Raw genomic sequence first — 10,238 nt, forward strand, 5'->3', positions numbered from 1 at the left:
TTAATGAATTTTTATGAATAAAACATAATCTCTAATTTTTCTCTCATAAGGACCTACTGTGTTCATGTGTGGTTCACAATCCTCTAACACTAATAGTATCAGGTGAGAATAGACCTCTTCAAGTATCATGTGGCTGAGGCTTCATTATTAGGTCCCAGTTTTCCAGAGCTACACAGAGAATTGTGCTTTTGATGTGGGTAGTGGTTGTCTTAGTCAGGGTTTCTGTTCCTGCACAAACATCGTAACCACGGAACAAGTTTTGCAAGAAAGGGTTTACTCAGCTAACACTTCCACATTGCTGTTGATCAACAGATCACCAAAGGAAGTCAGGAGTGGAATTCTAGAAGATTAGGAAACAGTTTCTGATGCAGAGGATATGGAGGAATGTTTCTTACTGGCTTGCTTCCCAAGTTTGTTAAGCATGCTGTCTTACAGAACCCAAGAATACCAGACCAGAGATGGTACGACCTATAATGGGCCCTACCACCTTGAGCATTAATTGCAAAAATGTCCCACAGCTAGATCTCATGGAAGTACTTCTCCTACTGAAGGTTCCCTGTGATAACTCCAGCCTGTGTGAAGTTGACACACAAAACCAGCCAGTACAGTGTGTCAAACTCTGCGGATCCCAAAGTCATGATGAAAAAAGTATCCAGGGTGTATCTTTATAGTCATAAGTTTAGCTACAGTTATAATGTACATCTTTGTGGATGATCATGTAGAACAAAAGTTTTTGAAACACAACAGTATTTCTCTAATACATCCAAGGAAATAAAAATTTCAACTTGAGAAAAATTAAAAACCTTCTGTATCTTAACTGGAGTGCTTTGAATAAAAAATGGCCCTCAAAGGCTCATACATTCGAAGGCTTGCTACCCAGTTTATGGAACTGTTTTAGAAACACTAGGAGATACGTCCTTGCTGGAGGACTTCTATCACTGGAGGTGTGCTTTGGGGTTTCAAAAGCTCGTGCCAGTCCCAGTCTCTGTCTTTGAATCTGTCTGTGTCTCTCACCGTTTGTCTGTTTTTGCCACTCTGTGTCTCTTTCAGTCTTGCCCTCTCCCTCTCCCTCCCCTACCTCCCCCTTGCCTTTTTCTCTTCTTCTGTCCCTCCCTCCTTCCCTCCTTAAATCTCTCTCTCTCTCTCTCTCTCTCTCTCTCTCTCTCTCTCTCTCTCTCTCTCTGTCTCTCTCTCTCTCTCTCACCCTCCCTCCCTCCCTTCCCCCGATCACATTCACTTCCTCTGTCCCCCCTCTCTCTCCCAAGAACCAAGTTGGTGAAGCCATTGTCATGTCTAAGAAAGTAGACTTTCACCCAAACTTTATCAAAAGAGATGGGGAAGGACACTTCACCCTCATCAAAGGAAACATTTACCAAGAGGAAGCCTCAATTCTGAACCCCACTGCCTCAAGAGCAACAGCTCCCGGATTTAAAAACAAACTTTGATAAAGCTCAAAACACACATTGAACATCACATAATAATGGGATACTTTAACATTCCAGACACACCATGGAACAGGTCACTGAAATAGAAGCTAAACAGAGACCCAGTATAACTAAGAGAATTTATAAACCAAATGGATATGGCAGATATCCACAGAACATTTCACCTCCAAACCAAAAAGAAGATATCTTCTTTTTATCATGCCATGGAACCTTCTACAAAACTAACTATATAACCAGATATAACAAGATACAAGATACAGATAAAACAAGCCTTACCAGATACAAGAAGATTGCATGAATAACAGACATTTTAACATATAACCAGGGACTAAGACTGGTCTACAAGAACAACAGAAAACCAAGATTCTCATGGAAACAGAAAAAAATGTATCAAATACTCAATGATAAATTGGTCAGGGAAGAAATCAAGAAAGAAATTAAAGACTTTCTATAATTTGATGAAAATGAAGAAGCAGTATACCTAACATTTTGAGACACAAGGAAAGCAGTGTGAACAGGAAAATCCACAGCACTGAGTGCCTTCAGGAACTGGAGTTAGCAAGCAAAAAGTCCCAGATGCCAGGAAAGCAATAGTGTCCCAGACCCCAGAGGGATGACATTTAACTGATGAAAAATAATGAGTATGTGGTCCATATAAAGAACAGAATTGAGATGTGAAAAAATGAATTTCACGTGTAAGTAGATGGAATCAGAAATAATCATTCTGAGGGATATAACCCAGACTCAGAAAGAACAATGCCACATGTTGTGTCTTATGTGGATGGTAACACTGAATCTTTAGAAATGTGTATTTAAATTAGAATACCCATAGGAGGTAATGTCCTAGTGAGGTGTTATGGAAGGAAATTTCAATAAAATTGTGCAATACAGATTTGGTTAAGTAAAAAACGTAAACAGTGGGAAAGAGATTTAAATGTGGGAGATTGTAAATGGTTATGGTGGTTTGAATATGCTTGAATATGGGAGTCAAAACTCTTAAGAGTTTTGTCCTTGTTGAGGTAATTGTGGCCTTGTTGCAAAGTGTGTCACTGTGGAGGATGGGCTTTTAGACCTTCTGCCTACCCACCTGTAAGACATTCTGAGTGTCTTCACAGCAAGATACAGAGCTCTTAGCTTCTTCTCCTGTGCTGTGTCTGCCTCGATGCTGCCATGCTACCTGCCCTGAAGATAACTGACTGAACCTCTGAACCTGTAAGCCAGCCCCAGTCAAAAGTTGCCTTGGTTCTGATGTCTCTTCACATCAATAAAACCCAAACTAAGATGTGACCCAGTAGATCATATCAGGAAATTGGTTAAGTTGATGGGTTGGAAGTCCAGGAAGCCACACTGGACAGCAAGAGATTCACCTGCTTCCTATGAGGCCTCTCTCACTTGACCAAATTCTCTGCATAGGAACATGTCCTAGGGTTCTATAGATAATAATAGACTTTTCCATGCTACTGAGGTATCTAGAAACTGGTAGGGTTCTGCCAATATACTTCCCTTCCTGGACATTCTTTCTTCACAAGGTATTTAATTTATGGTCCACCCTGAGAAGGTGGTATGCACTCATTTCCATGATAAGCACTTACTAAACAGTTCAGAACCAAAGACTTTCTCTCCTATTAAGAACAACTATGGGGAACATGGAGAAAGCATTTGTCCACAGAGCCTTGACACTTAAGACTCCTGCAGAAGACCCCTCCATATTCCTGGATTAGTCCCCACTGAGCTAAGCCGGAGTTCCCCATTTCCCTGCTCCAGGGATTATCCTCAGTCTGCTGGCCTCCTCTATTCTCAGCTCCTCTAAGACATCTAGCAGTGACTTCATGTTTAAGGTTCCCTTTCCCTGTGGTCCTTGAAAGCTAGCACCTCAATTCTGCTGCCAGATCCCCAACACCCAGCAGTGTCTGGATGTCCAAGAATTTGGGAGACCCTGGAACTAGAACATCAGATACTCCATTCTGGACTCTTCTGTGTAGTCTGCAGGGTTAAGGGGACTACACAGAATCAAGAAACACCAGCTATAACCTCCCACACCAAAGGCTCCCAACCCCATGTAGCGTATCTGAATTTCCACCAAGGTCAATATAGACAGTGGGCTTAGAGTAAATAGTCTAGCATTTCTGTATTTGGTTATCCCAATAGCTTTGCCACACCTGCACTGCAGGGCAAAAAGGAAACCACTCTAAGGCAAGGTAGCATGGAGGTGTGATAACTGAGTGAAGATTCTTGAAAGGCCATAAGGAAACCTACATGGAGAAGCTTTATAATATACAAACCCATATAAGAGATTTAAAAGGAGTTACCCTGTTATACTCTGACAATGCCTCCTCTAAACACCAGAAACTATCAAATGAAAAGCCCAGGGCCAGGTTTGGGTTATCTTGTTTTGTGTTGTTCATCTTTGAAATCTCATACACACTCCCTGAATATTACAGGCTATTGCCAGAAGATGGAAATTGGCAACAGCCATCAAGTCAGGCACCTATCAAATTATTTTTGTATGTGTGTGTTGAGAACACACAAATTCCTCTTTTGCAGTTACTTTGAGATATTTGGCCAATTGCTGCCCACCACAGTTCTTCTATAGAAGAGGTAATTCCTTGGTAACCTAGATTGCAATTCCATTCCCAGTCCACCATCACCCTCCCAAAATCTGCCCCAATATCTGACAACTCTTATTCTTTTCTCTGGTTTTCTAAGTGGGTGGTACTGGAGAGGAAGCACAGGTCCTCAGGCACATGAAGCAACCATCACTACACTACACTATACTACACTGCACTACCCTAGCACTCCCGTAGCTCTGAGATAAACTATTTTACTTTCTACTTTGAGAAATCATGTTTTCCAATTCCAATCATTTGCCTAAGAAGTTCATGAATTCATTGTTTTTAATAGCTGAGTAGTATTCCATAGTGTAAATATACCATATTTACTGTAGCCATTCCTCCATTGAGGGACATCTGGGTTCTTTCCAGTTTCTGGCTATTATAAATAAGGCTGCTATGAACATAGTGTCCTTACTGCATGCCGGGGAATACTCTGGGTATATGGGTAACCCAATCACAAAAGAATACACATGGAATGCAATCACTGAGAAGTGGATATTAATTAGCCCAGAAGCTCTGAATTCTCAAGACACAGTTGACATACTAAATGATACCCAAGAAGAGGGAAAGATAGGGCCCTGGTTCTGAAAAGAGTTGATCCACCATTGTAGGGGAGTACCAGGACAGGGATATGGGAGGGGGTGATTGGGAAATGGGCAGAGAGAAGAGGCCTAATGACACCAATGGGGAGGGGGGAAACGGGAAAGGTGAAAGCATTCGGAATGTAAACAAAGAATATAGAAAAGAAAAAAAAAGAGAAAGCATGTTATTTATATTTCCACACTGGATTTAGGAAAATATGATTTAACCAAGATAACTTTTGTGTTTGTCTAGCAGGATGATTGCCAATGCTAAGATCACAAGTCTTTTTACCTGGCATGCAACTTTATGCTTTTGTGAAGATTCAATACAAGAACACAATTTACAACTATCAAATCGTTTACAGTTTCTTTTCATTGTTAGCTATGAAGCCCCCGTTTTTAGTTTGACCTAACAATTTATTGTTTTTTTGGTAGAAGAAGCTCCTGACTCTTTAATTTTTCCTGACAGATAAAAACTTCATTACCATTCCACCCTGAACATACTTATCTCATCAGATACCAATAAAGTTGCTAAATACTCATTTGCAGAAAGATTATGGGTTATGGAGAAAACAGTGTGTGTGTGAAGATACTTTTCATCAAAATAGTCAGAATATAAAAGCTCTTAATTAGTTCCTGGTTTATTTTAACACAGCAGCTTACCTGAGCACAGTGGTGTATGACTCTCATCCTGATTTTGGGATGCTGGGGCAAGTGTTCATGGTCAGCTTTGGTAACATAGCAGGACTCAGCCTAATTAAACTGAAAAAGAGAAAGTGTCTTATGACCTGGTATAAAAAGGACATCTACCAGCTCTGAATACATAGTGGGTAGTATGTAAATGTCATTTGGTGGCACAGTTTGATGGCCTGACATTGCAGACTTATAAAGGAAATAAAAATGTTTTTAATGTGGGAACTTAAGAGATATAAATTTCCTTTGTAGAACAGATTTTACCTTGTGTCAGAAATTTTGTTGTGGTCTGCTTTTCTGGAAAATTACTTTTTTCTTGATTTCATCTTTGATAAATCATTATTCAACAATGAGTTGTTTAATTTCCATGAGTTTTGTACAAACAAGAGATTTGTTTGCTGTTGATTCAAGTGTAACTGTACCATGTTACAATAGGATATATGGAGTTATTTCATTTTTGCTCAAATTCGCTTTGAAGCCCAGGATCTGCTCTATTTTAGAGAAGAGTCCCTGGGTTGTTGACTAGAATGTACATTCTTTGGTACTTGCGGAGAATATTGTGCATGCATCTATTAGGTCCATTTGATATGTGATATCATTTGATTCTGTTGTTACTCTTTTTATCCTTTGTCTAGATGACCTGTGTTCTGGAGAGAGTAGAGTACTGCCAAAACTCAATATTATTCAATTCATATTAATCTGGAGTAACCAGAAGAAGCAAAAATGTAAATTGAGACCATGGGAATAATATGGGCTAACAAGATAAAGGTGATAGGAAAAAGGAATAGGAAAATGGGAGACACAGGAAGAGGTTTAATTTGAGAGGGAAAAGGGAACAATACAGAAGGACAGGGGAATTTTAGGAATAAGTAACACTAAAGTGTTTGAAATATCCTTAAGGAGACATTACTTCATAGTTACATTAAATTGTATAACACAGAGAAAGGTGGGGGGAAGAGCTATACCAGTGAGTTACAAGTCTTCCTCAAGAGCCATAGACTATCTAATATAAATATTCAAGCAAAAGGCATGGGAATTGTCATGAGATTCCAAGACTATTTCAAAGAGTCATACATTATTGATGCTTGTGGGGCCAGGGCACTTGGGACTGAAGGAAGCAGGCCTGAAGCAAGAGTCTGTTGAGGCCTGTCCAAACCCTGGATATCTCATCCTCAGATTGGCAGCAATAGGATTGCTCAGTCCCTGCCCATGTCCTACCTGTTCCAAAGCATGTAACCCTGTGCCTCACCTATGCCCACCATAGGAGGTCACTTAGTCAGGTTAAACTTTCTTTTACCTGGATACTTGTCTTGTCCAGTAGCACCTGGAATTCCACCTCATGCTAATAATTTATCCTCAGTACACTGGCCCTATCAATGATATACAGGCAATATGAAAGCTTTCACCAATCCTCGAAATGTTTAACTAGCCTTTGATCCCCCCATTAAATGAGCTGTTTCACTGAAGCTGCCTTCCTAGAATCTGTTTTCAACACAATCACTGCAGCCTGTGGATCTTTCAGTCTTTCCGTGCCACCTTGCTTCCCATGTCAAGATCTCCTGATTATGATCAACTGTAGGCTCATCAGGCCACTGTAGGTAGGGAGTCAGGTCCTGAATAGAAGAGGTTGTCTTCTGGTAGCTTCCCAGGATCTGAAGGTAAGTCCCTGTTGCTGAAGACACTACAGGTTTTGAACATAGGTTTTGGAGTCTTTAGCAATGTCTGAGCCAAAATCCTCAACTCTAAGAAGGTGTTGTCACACTACCAGGAGGAAATAAGCAAGCTGTTTAGAAAGGAAAGCAGTCAATACTCCTACCTAGATGTAAAGTCAGTGAACTACAACATGGCGAGTTCTCTCCAAAGGTGCAAAAGTGGTACATATATCTTGGTGGAAGCCAACAACTGTCTATTTGGCCTCAAGGTCTGCTCAACAGGAGTGAAATGCCAACTGAAAATCTAGCCAACTGTTTATGAGTAGTCAGCACATGGATCTTGGGGAATATGCTACTACTGCTTTGCTAAACCAGTAAAAATCCTAAGTGTATTCTGAATATACTTATCCTTCTAACTAGAGGTAAGTACAGCTCTCACCATTTATTAAAGAAGCTTCTTATTGCATCAGACAATAACCACACTAGAAAGCCACAGCTTGTCAAAATACAGGTAACCACTGACTGTAGGATGTTCAGTAACATTTGATACATCTACAACATAATCCCTATACCTTACACTGATGCCATATCTCAGATAAAGGGGTAGAGATGTTGTAAGAGCCTGAGGACTAGGAAGTCTTCAGTAAGACTATGTCTTGGGAAACCATCTCATCTTGAGAATTCACTGACCTTTCAGTTAACAGCTGAACCACCCTCTCCTTCACACAATGCTGATCCTGAGAATCAACTGATCCTTATCTTGGCCGGTCACCTGGGGATGTCTAGGCAGACCCAGCATTCCAGAAAAACTGCTAGATATTTGAGCCACAGTCAACATCTGACCCAGATGACCTTTGCTCTTTCTGTTCCTTTAGCATTCCCCCTCAGCCCCTGTCTACTTCCTCTCATGTTGTGTTCATAATCAGCAATTCAGCCCTTCATTAAAGAGGCCTTGACAAGACACCCTTTTTGCTTGGTCTCGCTTTAATTTCCTGCCCATTTCTCTTTCAGGCTTGGTCCTCCTCGACTCTTCCTCCCCTCCCCCACACCCACCCCCGTCCCGCATAACTAGGTCCTTCGGGACAGGATAGGATACCGAAAATGTGGTTCATTTACACAATGGAATACTACTCAGCTATTAAAAACAATGAATTCATGATACCCAAGATACAACTCACAGATCAAATAAGCTCAAAAAGAAGGAAGAACAAAGTATGGACTCTGGTACTTCTTAGAATGGAGAACAAAATACCCACAGGAGGAGATACAAAGGCAAAATGTGGGGCAGAGCCTGAGGGAAAGACCATCCAGGGAATGCCCCACCTAGGGATTCATCCCATATACAGTTACAAAACTAGACACTATTGTGGATGCCAACAAGTGCTTTCTGACTGCACCCTGATATAGCTGTCATCTGGGAGGCTCTGCCAGTGCATGAAAAGTACAGAGAGGGACACTCTCAGCCAACCATTGATCTGAGAACAGGGACCCCAATGGAGGAGCTAGAGAAAAGACCCAACGAGCTGAAGGGGTTTGCAGTGCCATAGGAGGAACAACAATATGAGCTACCCAGTAACCCCTAGAGCTACCAGGGACTAAACCATCAACCAAAGAGTACACATGGAGGTACCCATGGCTGCAGATGGCAGGGAAGCAGGAGTTGCTGGACTGGTGAGCAGGGTGAGGGGAGATGTGTTAGGGGATTTTCTGGGGGAGAAACCAGGTAAGGGGACAAAATTTGAAATGAAAACAAAGAATATATCCAATTAAAAAAATTTTTAAAAAACTTGCCATAAAAAAATATCTCACAAAATCTCAACAAGGCAACCAATATCCTTGGTCTTTAATGAGCTGGAGGAGTTGCTCATGTGCTGAATGCCTGGTGCTCAAACTAGCCTGGCAACCCTGTGCCCTGGCCACCCACCAGTGACCCGCATGCTGCAAGTGGCACATCCAGGGCATGCCTCCCCGGGACTCCCTCTCTTCGGCCAGGGTTCCCTGCTTGCCACGGAACCTTGGCAGCGAAAGGAGCCTGCACCGCATTGATCTCTGTTCGCCTGGCCCAAGCCTGGCAGGCCAAACAGGGCTGCCCCTGCATGCTCTGCATTGCACCTCATGCCTTGTGCTGCCCATGACTGCTTGATGGGGGGGTCAACAGCACCACCACCGCTGCCACTACAGCCACCAGGCAGCCCAGTGTCTCCTGGGTGTGCAACTGCCAGGGCTCTTTGTTCCCAGCATGGAGATCAAGGAGCTAGAGTTCATGGAGATCTTGGTCATCCTCATAATGATGATGGTGATGGTGGTGATGATGATCATGTACCTGCTGAGCCACTACAAGCTGTCAGCCTGCTCCTTCACCAGCTGACACAGCCAGGCCAGGGGAAGAGATGACAGACTGAATTCAGAAGGGTGACTCTGGCCCTCAGAGAGTAAGCTGTCAGAAAGACTGCAGGAGCTGCAGGTCTATGCCCAGCCTCGGCCCACTGACTGCCTTGCCGTGATCCCCTTCGTCCAGTGGAGCAGGTTCCAGCCCACCATGTAGACAGCGCCATGCTGGGAGGCCCCTGTCCACCCCCTCAGCAATAGGTCAACAACTCAGGGGCTTCAGTGGCACCTGCTACAGCAGTGGTGGGCACATGGAAGGGCCGCCTCCCAACTACAGTGAGGTCATTTGTCTCTGACCTGGCTCCTCCTTCCAGCACCAGCAAAATAAAAGGCAGCCATCCTCCCTGCCAGACGGGATCCAGCTCCATCACCCTCACATTGCCCCACTGGATAAAGAAAAGGAGAAACAGAAAGGTCACCCCCGCTAGGAGTGGGGACAGAGGCACCTGTAGGCAAAACCTCAGAAAATCTGTGCATTTTCTAAGAGAGGAGAGGGAGGAAGTCAGGGAACAAACAGGCCATGTGGCCTATGGTAGTTTTCCTGTCTATGTATAAACATTTACCTTTCTGTGTGGTCTGAAAACAGAAGCTCAAGAAGCTTGCAAAAAGAAAAAAAAAGAGTACCATGTTTCTTTGGTGAGCCTTGTGTCTTGAAGGCAAAAGAGAAAATGTTCCACTAGTCTTTTCTTCACTGTTCTTAGTTGAGCTCCATGGGTGAATGCTTAATTTCTTTTGTTCATGATGACTTTACTTGACTTTAAAGACATATTTGCACAGAACCTTTGTTTAACGTGTGCAATATTATATAAATGAATATATATAATGAATATATGTATAAATGAACATATATGTGAGATGTCTGTATGT

At 42.5% G+C, this 10,238-nt stretch overlaps 1 pseudogene; it reads left to right on the forward strand.

Annotated features, from left to right (window-relative positions):
* The first annotated feature begins 9,178 nt into the window (after positions 1-9,178).
* On the forward strand, positions 9,179-9,799 carry LOC127690757 (protein TMEPAI-like; annotated as a pseudogene).
* The last annotated feature ends 439 nt before the right edge of the window (positions 9,800-10,238 follow it).

Source organism: Apodemus sylvaticus, chromosome 8 (assembly GCF_947179515.1).
Source record: "Apodemus sylvaticus chromosome 8, mApoSyl1.1, whole genome shotgun sequence".
In the NCBI taxonomy this organism is placed as follows: domain Eukaryota; kingdom Metazoa; phylum Chordata; class Mammalia; order Rodentia; family Muridae; genus Apodemus; species Apodemus sylvaticus.